Source organism: Cynocephalus volans, chromosome 1 (assembly GCF_027409185.1).
Source record: "Cynocephalus volans isolate mCynVol1 chromosome 1, mCynVol1.pri, whole genome shotgun sequence".
In the NCBI taxonomy this organism is placed as follows: domain Eukaryota; kingdom Metazoa; phylum Chordata; class Mammalia; order Dermoptera; family Cynocephalidae; genus Cynocephalus; species Cynocephalus volans.
The window spans coordinates 265,913,847-265,925,762 of NC_084460.1; positions in this window are offsets into that span (position 1 = coordinate 265,913,847).

The following is an 11,916-nucleotide window of genomic DNA, read 5'->3' on the forward strand; positions in this document are numbered from 1 at the left end:
ATTAGTACATTCATCATCACACGATGTAATCATTCTTTATGACCCTTTACCATTTCTCGCTAACCCCGCTTTCCTCCCCCTTTCCCACATCTGATAACTGCAGTTCTGTTCTCTCCTTTTGAAAGTTCAACATATTATTGTAATTGTTGTATATTTCTTTTTTTCTTGGGTATTTATTAGTTTATTTTTTAGCTCTTGCTTATGAGTGAGGACATTGGGTATTTCTCTTTCTTTGCCTGACTTATTTCACTTAACAATTTTCTCCAAGCTCAGTTGTTGCTGCAAATAATTCATAGTCCCACCAACAGTGTAGGAGCGTTCCCCTTTCTCTGCATCCTCACCAGCATTTGTAATTCTCTGTCTTTCTGATAACAGCCAGCCTAACTGGGATGAGATGCTATCTCAATGTGGTTTTGATTTGCATTTCCCTGATGCTGAGTGATGTTGAGCATTTTTTCATGTATCTGTTGACCATTTGTATTTTTCCTTTGAGAAATGTCTGTTAAGCTCTTTTGCCCATTTTTAAATCAAGTTACTTGTTTTTTTCACTGTTAAGTTGTTTGAGTTCCTTGTATATTTTGGATATGAATCCCTTGTTGGATGCATAGTTTGCAAATATTTTCTCCCATTCTGTAGGTTGTCTTTTCACTCTGTTGATTGTTTCCTTTGCTGTGCAGAAGCTTCTTGGTTTGATATAATCCCACTTGTTTATTTTTTCTTTTGTTGCCTGTGCTTTTGAGGTCTTATTCATAAAGTCTTTGCCCAGTCCTATATCCTGAAGTGTTTCCCCTATGTTTTCTTTTAGAAGTTTTATAGTTTCAAGTCTTATATATGTCTTTAATCCATTTTGAGTTGATTTTGGTGTATTGGTGAGAGGTCTACTTTCATTCTTCTACATATCGATGTCCAATTTCCCCAGCACCATTCATTGAAGAGGCTGTCCTTTCCCCAGTGCATGTTCTTGGTGCCTTTGTTGAAGATCAGTTGCCTGTTAAGCATATGGATTGATTTCTGGGTTATCTATTCTGTTCCTTTGGTCTGAGTGTCTGTTTTTGTGCCAGCACTATGCTGTTTTGGTTTCTATAGCTTTGTAGTATAACTTGAAGTCAGGCAGTTGTAATGACTCCAGCTTTAGTAGTAGTAGTAGTAGTAGTAGTAGTAGTAGTAGTAGTAGTAGTAGTAGTAGTAGTAGTAGTAGTAGTAGTAGTAGTAGTAGTAGAGGAGGAGGAGGAGGAGTAGTAGTAGTAGTAGTAGTATTTGCTCAGGATTGCTTTGGCTATTTGAGGTCTTCTGTTGTTCCATATGAATGTTAGGATTCTTTCTTCTATTTCTGTGAAGAATGTCATTGATATTTTGATGGGGATTGCATTGAAACTATAGATTGTTTTGGGTAGTATGGATATACACAACGTTAATTCTTCCAATCCATGAGCGTGGAATGCCTTTCAATCTTTTTGTGTCTTCTTTAATTTCTTTCAGCAGTGATTTGTAGCTGAAGTTCCTGCCTTGGTCTCCAGGACCAATTGCCAGATCAGCTGTGAGCACACATGATCCTTGCCTGCTCCAACCCTCCATGGAATTGAGGGTTGGCCAATGGGAGCCATGAGTCAGAGCCAGAGTCAGCCATAGTTTCCCAAAGTTGGGCCCCAATGTGTGTCTGACCAGTCTGCCTCCTGGAGGTTGTTTTGATTGATTCCCAAATTTCAGTCACAGCATAAAGATAGGAGCCCCCTGTTGGCTGGTCCAGGGGCAGGTTTAGAGACCAGAAAACACATCTATACCTGCACCCAGGCAAGAAATGAGAGCCAGCATCTGGGGTCCCTCAAAGACATTGATTTTTGTTTGCTGTTTGATATAATACCAAAACAAAAATTTTGAAAAGTGCCCTTAGAAACTAAATGAACAGTGCTCTGTTTGTATGCATTCTTCCCACTTTGACATTTTCACATTCATATAACTGGGTAAATATGTCATGACAGCAATGGGGTATTTCCCACATCCACCCAGAAAACCAGCTGTAACTCATTATGTCTTTTCTGCCAACCCTATCACCAATTTAAGAATGAACTAAAAGTTCAGGTATTTTATGTCAGATGGCTATAGATTTTTTCTTTCTTTTTTTTAGGCCAAGCATGCAGAGTTGAATTATACTCTTTTCCAATCATTCTATATTTCCTTGTTTAAAAGAGGTGGTATTGTGGGGGCTCCAATTACATTGGAAATTTTCCATTCTCAATGATGTGTATGCCTTTTAGATGCTTTTCACTTTCTTGACTTTGTGTGAATTAAAAGTGAGCACTGAAATGAAGTCAAAGCTGGAGTCTTTCTATACCGGGAGTGATCAGGTCTTCAAACTGCAAAGAAGTCTCTCTATCTCTGATTTGGAATTAGTTGAGATTCATACCTTTTGGCAAATGGCTGCCATTCATTGATCATTAGGTTAATGGAGTAGTTTCTTGTGAGATGCCACATTGTAACTGATTCATACTTGGACATCAGTCGCTTGTAGGGCAAACAAGGTAGTTCAAGAAGGACTGAACCTATCCTGAAGTCATTCTCCCCATATGTGAAAATTTAAGGACAAGGACTGAAGTTCAAGTTCTTCTTTTTTCCTTAACAGTAAATAACCCTTTCAGCCCAACTCACAGGGATCAAGCATAGCTGTGGAGGAGGGGACTGTGGTGCCTACACAGAGATGATCTCAGGATATGACCCCCTCTCCAAGAAGATCATGTATCCTTCCTCCAAGACTAGGCCACAGGACTCTCATACTGATTTCCCACAGGATTTTATTCCTGGCACTTTGGGGCACATGTCCCACTCAACAAAGGAAGCTGAGTGTTCTCAGTTTTTATGATCAGGAACTAAAATAAACAATTTTATACATTGACAATTGGAGAAAAGAGTCACAAGATTATACTTAATGCTGCTAACAACCCAACACTAGATCTTAGTATCTTCATTTTACAAATAAGGGAAACTGAGGTTGTGAGGCAATTTGTACTTTAACCAAGGCCATAGAACTAGTGAGTGTTAGAGCCTGAGACCCAAGTTCATCAGTCTGTAAAGCCTAGATTCTCCTTATTATAAGACACCCCGCCCCCACCGAGGAGAGGTCTGAAAGCCTGCTGCCCCACCCTTGAGAATAACCTTCCTGAACGCAGATGACCAAGTTCAGAGCCCAGCTCAACTTCTTTCGTTCTCCTCTTGAGAAGAACAATGAATCTCATGTGCATTCAACCCTCTGAGCATTTGGGCAAAAGGCCAATTGTCCTCCTTATTCATTCAACCAATATCTACTGAGCTACACCTGCCCTAGGCACTGGGAACCAGATAGTTACCTGTCCTCATGGAGCTTAGACGCTGGTGAAGTTACTGAATGACTTGCCTCACAGGTGGTCTCATTTAAACTCTTCTCCACACCTTCCAGGCTCTTTATAAGATCACTGGTAACCTAGAGATTGTTTGAAGGGTAACAAGCTAATTATTTGAGCAGCCATCACAACTTACAAATTGAAATGGGTTTAGGAACCCATAGAGACTACCTCAACTCCTGAAATTTTTTTTTTTTTCTTTACAAGATAGTTTGGAGGGGGAAATGGCTTTCTTAATTCCACATAGAATGTTTATTTTTAGGTAGCCATACTTAAATACAAAATCACTTATGTGACAGCCCACCTTTAACTTATACTCATTGATTGTATTCATGTCAAAGTAATTACTATTATAATAATCTATATACATTTTTTTTTCCTTTTTTAACACTGCTGCTATCACTGTGCCAATTCTTTTCAGCTTCAATGTGTAAACTCTGAAGTCACTTCTCTGTCACCACCTGCCTGGTGCCTATCTGCTGTCTCTACAGGGCGACTGTCACCACCATAGAAGGCATAGGAAGCAGCAAAACCAGGATTCACCTCTTTCAGGTAAGAATATATTTTAACAAGTTCAGGATAAACATGAGTTTAGGTGTCTCCTTTAATAGTCAGGGCCGTGGATTACGGTTTTAGAGGACAAAGATGGCAGGTGAAGTTTTCTGTTCCTTTACAAGAAGAAATATTATTCTTAATTTCCTTTTTCCTTCTGTGGCTTTCTTTATGACTATTTGAATCCTATTATACTTGCATAAAGATGTGGAGGAGGTGGTGGAGACGGAGTGGTCACAGCCTGAGTCACTTCAGACCTTCTTGTTGGTCAGGGAGGAACCCTCCCTGCAGGAACGCTTTAGGTCCTACCGCAAAGACATGGAAGGGGGACCATTCACATTCACCTTGGATCCTGTCATAAACTGAGAAAAACAAGGATGCATATTCTACATTTGGTGTGTGTAAATAGCCATGCTGCTAATTCTAGATGGAAAAAATAATTTTGTGACCTGGATATTTAAAGTTGGCATGTGTTGCTATGTTATGTCTTTCATCAAGACTATACACGTTGAGTATCCTTCATACTAAGTTGTAAACTCTTTGGTGGGCAAGGATTATGTCATGTTCTAAAAATAACCTCCTACATCACAAGGAATTGTTGTTCCATAACGATTGTTGGCAGGCCACTGAGTCAAAGGCCAGAGGGGCCAGAGGGACCAGAGGGGCCTTGGTCCCTAGAAAGCCCCTCACCACATCAGAGGCACACAGCTGGGTGCATTAGTCTCAGGGCCAAGTCACAGATGTTTTACCTCATGTACTGAAGATTCGTTAATAAAAATGTCCAAAAGTGAATGAAACACCAAGTTCTTACCAAGGTCAGGACAAAAAGTAAGAAGTAGAAAAGCTGGAGCTCTCTTTATGGAGAGAAACCCTGACAATAAATCCCTCCAATTTAAATTCTTTTTGTGGGGGACGAGGGGGTAAGTGGTAGCAGAATGAGGGGAGAACAAAATAGATGTAGGTAATCTCTCTTTCTGTGGTCTTGGTTGAATCCAAGTTGTGCCCTTGAAGTAATGCATGGGATTAGCATCGAGGACTTCCTTTCCAACTCCTCCAGTGCAGTCTTTTCTTTTCCCTTGGCATCTGAAATGGGAATGATTGTAACACTTTTGGCTGCTCCTCGGCAGGCCCTGTACCTACATTTACCTGTACCAATCAGAAGCCTCTGTTTCATTTCTGAGAGACTCCTACTCAGAAACATCAGGCTGGACGCCTGCATTCTTTGCTTTTAGGAAAGGACTGCTAAAGGCCATTGCACCTGGTGCAGATTCTGCACCCCGGCGATGGTGATGAGCATCTGCACTCTCCTGAGGAACCGCCCGGAGCCCCCCACAGAGCAGCCGATAGAAACCTCGGGGGGTGAGTCTCTAACCTCTTACACTGTAGAGTGAGTATTGTCCCTAACAAGAGCAGAGGTGCTAGAGCATTTTCATCCAAGGAATTAGACCAAAGGACTTGACAAAGATTTATTTCTTGATCTTTACGATCCACACCTCTTGAGTAGTGTTGGCAAGTATTTTCCATCGCTATTTAGCAAGAGGGGAAACTGAGGCAGCCAGCCAGAAAGTAAACTGAATTTTCCATATGACTATTACATTCTTGGCACCATTATCAATTGTTTCTGGTGATTTTAGTGTAATCTATATTTGGATAGCATGTGCTTATTGAAACAGTCTTTGCATGAGCATCTTTGGTGCAATTGCAGTATTATTGGAATGGTGTTTGGAAATATTAGGACTTTAAAATCTTTTAATTATGTACATAGAGGTAGCCACAAGAAGCAGTGACCACATGTTCTTGTGGCTTTGCTGCCACACTTATTATTGAAGTATTATCAATGCTCATGAAATCACGGACTCTTAGGAATGAGGAAAGAAGTTACTTATAACTCATTTGCTCGAAATGCCTTAAATCTTTTAGAATGGTATTTCCCCTTTTTCGTCCTTCTGGAAACATCTTTATTCTTCTTAAATTTCATATATGCATTCTATCCTGTCAAGGTACTTTTATTTATTTTATTTATTTATTTATTTTTTTAAATTTTATTTTGTCGATATACATTGTACTGTCAAGGTACTTTTAAAATTTGTATTCTGTTATTGGCAAATCTGATAAACATGGCCTTCTGTGTCTATGTAACTCATAGACTACAATATTGAACAAATAAGCCAAGCAGAAAACTATGAGGAAAATGAGCAACACTGAGCTGCTCGCACCGAGCTGTTGCTCACTCAGGTGCCACTCCTGCCGTGGTGTCGCACGTTTACGTCATCCTCTCCACGGAGGAGCACACGGGTGTCAAAGGCCTCGTCTGATCCCTGCACGCTGCGTCTGTGGCGTTGATCAGACTCTTGGTCTGCAATTCTTACCCCAAAAAGAAATGAGGCTAGTTTTCTTGAGTACCCAGTCTCCTCTTATGGACCACTGCTCCTAGGCTCTGTCATCAATAATCCATTCCAGAACAGATCCAGGAAATTGCCCGAGAGTGAAGTCAACCTCACTTACACACACCTTTTTGAAATCCAGGATCAATGGCTGTCTGTCTCCAGTGTTCTCGCCCCACTTTAGGTTATTGCGATGTCTCAAAAAGATTAGTGACCATGGTCTCACAGTCTCATCTACAAATTGTTTCAAGGTCATGGGACATAATTCACCTTGATTGATCTGACCCCTTGAACAAATTTTAAAACGCTAAGTGATCTCTTAAAATCGCCAAGTACCTTGGGCTTCAGGTGTTTTTAACTGTGCTTGTCTGATGCTTTTTGTTCACCAAGCATGCTTTTGTGAGAAATATAGAAGCAAAAATAGGAATGAAGTAGTTCTGCCTCCTCTCTGACATCTGTCATTGTTACTGCGTCTTCACTGAGCAGTGTACCTTTTCTCTGTCTGATGCATTTGTTGCTGACAGTATTTCCTGCAAACATTATCTCTGTCTGATGCTCAGCCAACCTGACCCCACTCTGGGTCACGCTTTGCCTTTCGTCTTTGGTCTTGATCCATGACCTCCATCATTTGCTCATCTCCTTTTTTGCTAATCAGAGAACAATCGGATTACAGGCCTCCCTCCCTTATTTCTTCCTCATTTACAATTACACCCTCCAAATTTCATTTCTGAGAGCTTCCTACGCCTTTGTGCTATGTTCCCTTTTTACAGTTTCTGGACAATGGGAGAGGGCCTATCACTGCTCTGTGCTTTCTGAAGTTGGCTTTTCACAGCCTGTGGTCCAGAACACCACCAGCATTCTTCTCATTCAAAGACAATCTCCCCCAACGTCCTGTCACTTTCATATCTCAGGCTTTGTGGTCAGCTTGACAGCCATTTCCCTCACTGATTCCTTACTTTGGAGACATGCAAGAATTTTCCAACCCCTTTTTAAAAAAGAGGTAGAACTTCTCAAACCAGGGTCATCGAAGAATCCTTTCCCAGCTGTATCCTTCCTCTGTTCCAGTCTAGTAATTTGCTTTAGAGAAGCCCCATCCACACCTTTCGTTGGACATGGTGGCCTGTGTTGGCCAAACCTCCGTGGGGGTTAGATGCTGGTTCAGCTGGTGGGATGGGGTTGGAGGGATCCCACACCAGGGCTGCAGAGGGTGCTAAAACCAGGTGTTCAAACAGGGCCAGGAGTCAGAGAGAAAGCAAGAGGTAAAAGTCTCAGCATTTTGCCAAAAACTGAGGGGCTAGAGGCAGATACCAAAAGTCAAGGAAAGCTAAGAATCAGAGGATCAGATTTTAAAAAGTGATAAGTTAGAAACGGAGTAGTGAATCCGAGCAATTATCTTCCACAAGCATTGTGGCCCATGGTGAGACGCACAAGACAGCCTTAGGCAAATTTCTGTTTGTTTCTCTTTAAACTCTCACCCAAATGGTCTCTACTGCCTTCTGTCCTGTAAGGTTTTTGCATTTCCACTCAAGCGTATATTTTTTGATTATATGGTCCCTGCCTCCTTTGTTAGTTTTCTTTTTTTAACACTGCTAGATTCCATTTTCGGGTCTCATCTCTCTAGATTTTGGTGGTGCCTATTAAACATCAGTAGCATCACTGCACCAAAATTTCAAGTCCTCCTTTAACACCTACAGTCTGTGCCTTTATATCTAGACACCACTGTGACTGCTGACTTTTACTGAGTACTTTCTATGTACTGGACACTCTTCGATGATAGGTATTATATACCAGTCGTGCAGATGAGGAAACTGAAGTACAGAGCAGCAAAGTTACTTCCCAAGATTATATAACTAATGAGAAGAGTCAGGATTTGAACCCTGGTAATACGATTGTAGAATCCATGTTCTTAACCACCTCGTCTGAATCTATTTATTTTCCTGAGCCCATTTTCCTTGTTATTTTCTCTGCAGAGTTACCAGAACCTCTTTGATTAATATTCTCCCCCCCACTCAATTAACTAGTATCCTCTTTGGTTTCATATTTTGGAGTATTATCTATGTACATTCTTAGTCTTCTCACTTATTTCTTTCTCTTCTTTATTTATTATACCCTTCTATAGGCATTAATTGAGTGCCTACTGTGTTATAAGCAGTATGCCTGTGGTCTTTAACCAGAGGGAGAATCAGTCCTCACCAGGGATTCTGATTCAGGGCCAATTAATATCTTTAAGGAGTCCATAAACCCATAAAAATCTGTGCAAAATGTTCTGTATATATTCAATGTGTTTTTGAGGGTGTATTCAGAAAACAGAAGTGTCATTGAATTCTCAAAGATTCTATGAGTCCCTCCCATAAAGGGGAGAATGACTGGTCTAAAAAGACACAGAAATAATGATAATACAGTGACATCCCAATTAGATCTAGGAGCCATGCTCCCAAATGTGCTTTCTCAATCTTTGTAAGGGATACTACCTCTGTGTCATGGTCAGTCCTTCCAATAATATAAGATATTTTAATACTATCTAGTACCTGTCAAAAACTTCAAAAGATCTGAGATTTTACCATATTTACAAGCTAGCAAGTTAGATGGCCACAGTATGATGGACTCTGACAAAGGCATGAGACTCCTGGGTCAGAGACAAAGGACTTTATTACTCACAGCAATAGCATAGCTAAAGTATCAGCATTTGCACCAGCTCCCTGAGCCCCAATTCCCACAGGTCAGTGCAAAGAGGGCCATCTGATGCCTGCGGGTGCAATGGGTTACATTACAGGAGAGGAACCCTGAACTTGTGGAATCCTTCATAATAAGTGGTAAGCCCCCCAGAAGGTGAATTATCTTTATTATACTGGAGAGTAGGCATTCCTGATCATTTCTCTGCAGGAGACACTGTCTTTAACTTCCAAGGCTGTTCACTATACCAACATCCTTAGAAAGATAGTCTGGAACAAAAGCAGTCAGTGCCTCTGCTCACAAGATGTGCACATCTCTGGCATGTGATTTGTGCCCCTTATAGGGCTTTCCTCTGTCCTTTGTCCTTTCTCTTCACTGATTTTCTGTTCTGCACCCTTCCAAAGATTGCACCCTGGACATGTATCCTAAATGTCTTCTTTTTAATTTTTTTTAATTCAATTGTATTTATATTTATTTTTGTGGGGTACAGTGAGCTGTTTCAATATGTGCATATCCTGCACAATGATTCACTTAGGGTAGATAGCATAGTTTTGTCCCTAATTAGTTCACCCCTAATTCCCCCCCACCCCCCACCCCATACACACCCCTCCCAGTCTCTGGTAACCATTATTCTACTTTCAACTTTTTTTTTAAACACACAAAAATTAACATCCATATTGCAAAAAGAACTCTTAAAAATGAATTAGAAAAATCTAAGCAGAAATTTGGTGAGGAACATGAGCAGATAAGTCACACACCCCAAAGAAACACACGTGGTTAATAAGTACATTCTAGGATCTGGTTGCAGTTGGGGGCAGGGCTGACCTGGCCACCGTCTCAGGATCCCCAGCATTGTCGGCTGGTTCCTGCTGGCCTGGATGTGTGGTGAGGGTAGGGCTGAGGCCTGTGACCCCTGTATCTCAGGACCCCCGGGAGGGCATCGGGCTGGCTCGGTTCCTAAATGTCTTCTGATAACACTATTCAGTTTAGAAAAACTACTGGGATTTTTTTTATATGATTGGGGTGATGTGGGCGACCTATCTATGAATGAGGGAGACAGGTCAAGGGCAGAGAAGTGGTCTTTGGGTTGCACATTGTGTATTTTCTTCTCCCCAGGTAATTCATGTTGCTATACTGGATACAGACCCATTGCAGACAGTGGGGGAAGTTTTAGTCCTGAGAGGATGAAACAACTGACAGCTGCTGAGCTTGCAGTTCTGGGTTAAATAGCAAAGCAGCACACCCATTACAGGGGACTGGTTTTCAAGGAAAACACAATATTGTGTATTGGAGAAAAATGGTGTACCATTTTGCTTATCTCAGTGAGGGTAACTAGATATTTTTTCTCAGAAATACAGACAGGTAGCACCTTCATGGCTTTTTTGAAGGTGAAGTTTATAAAATAGCATATTCTGAGTGAAAACGGATTAGGTCATCTTCCTAACATCTTGCATTGTGATAGGGAAAAACAGAGAAGAGTCAATCTCTCATACTGTCATTTCAGCAGGACTTTTTGTGGAGTCATAGCCAATGTGAAACATTTTTGTGAAATAAATGCTTATGTCCTCTCCGACTATGGTTCCATCTCTGATTAGTACTAATGGTGTATGGGGAAGAGAGGAGAGACCATCTGCATCTTTCATGTGTGCGATCAGTAGCCACTGGCATCCTGCAGTGTCCATGCAGCATTAGTCTCAAACCCGCCTCTGTCCACGCCCTCCACATCCTCCCCCCACCCCAGAAGAAGACACACACTGCTGCTCCACACTCTCACACAGAACACTTCTGACACCAGATGTGCGGGATTGTTCCCACACCGTGCAGTCATCCAACCCTCCAGACACCTGCTGGGTGTCCTACAATTTGATTCAATTCTGACACTATCTCTCTGGAGTTAGTGTCAGATCCCACAAGTTAAGAGTTCAGTCTCACAAGATGCCCCACTTCAGATGCCGATTGCAGGCCTCCTGTATTTCTGACCAACCGGCTATAAATCAAGGGTTCCCATGACCCTCTCCTTGGGTTTGATAATTTGCTAGAATGGCTCATAGGACTTTGGAAAACATTTTACTTACTATGTTTACTGGTTTATTATAAAAAGCACTATAAAGGATACAGATGAACAGCCAGATGAAGAGGTACACAGGGCAAGGTCTGGATGGGTCTCCATGAGTTTAGGGTGCCCCACCCTCCCAGCACGTGGATGCATTCACCAACCCAGAAGCTTGTAAATCTTATTGTTCAAGAGTTTTTATAGAGCTCAATCTCCAGTCCCTGCTCCCTAAGAGGTAGGTTGTTGGGGCTGGAGTTTTTAACCCTCCAGTCACTTGGTCTTTCCACTGACCAGCCTCAATCTGAGACTATCTAGCAGTTCCACCCCAAGTCACCTCATTAGCGTAAACTCAGGTGTGATCAAAGGGAATTCATTATAAATAACAAAAGACATTTCTATCACTTAGGAAATTCCAAACGTTTTAACAGCTTTGTGCCAGGAGCTGGGGACAAAAACCAAATATTTATTCCACATCTCCCCCCCCACACAAAAAAACCTGCAATAAGTAGCTAAGAAAGAATATATGGAATCATTAATTCAAAAAACCCAATTTTTTTCTTGCAAAGATATACCTTACAAACTGCAGAAATTGTATATCCAAAGATGTTTGAATTCCTGTGTTGTTAAAAGAATGTGGAAAAGTGGAAAAGAGCTCAGACGATGACAAAAGGGGACATGCAGAGAAATATATCTAAAGGAAAGATTAAAGAATGGAGACTAGAGAGCAATGTAAACAAAACTGACATAAATAATGCATATAAAACATTTATTATTGTGCCTAGCAGATATAAATATTATTATTACTATCTACCTGAGCTGGAGAAGTAAGACAAATTGCAGTAAGATCTATTTGTTTATTTGTTCATTCATTTTTCAATTC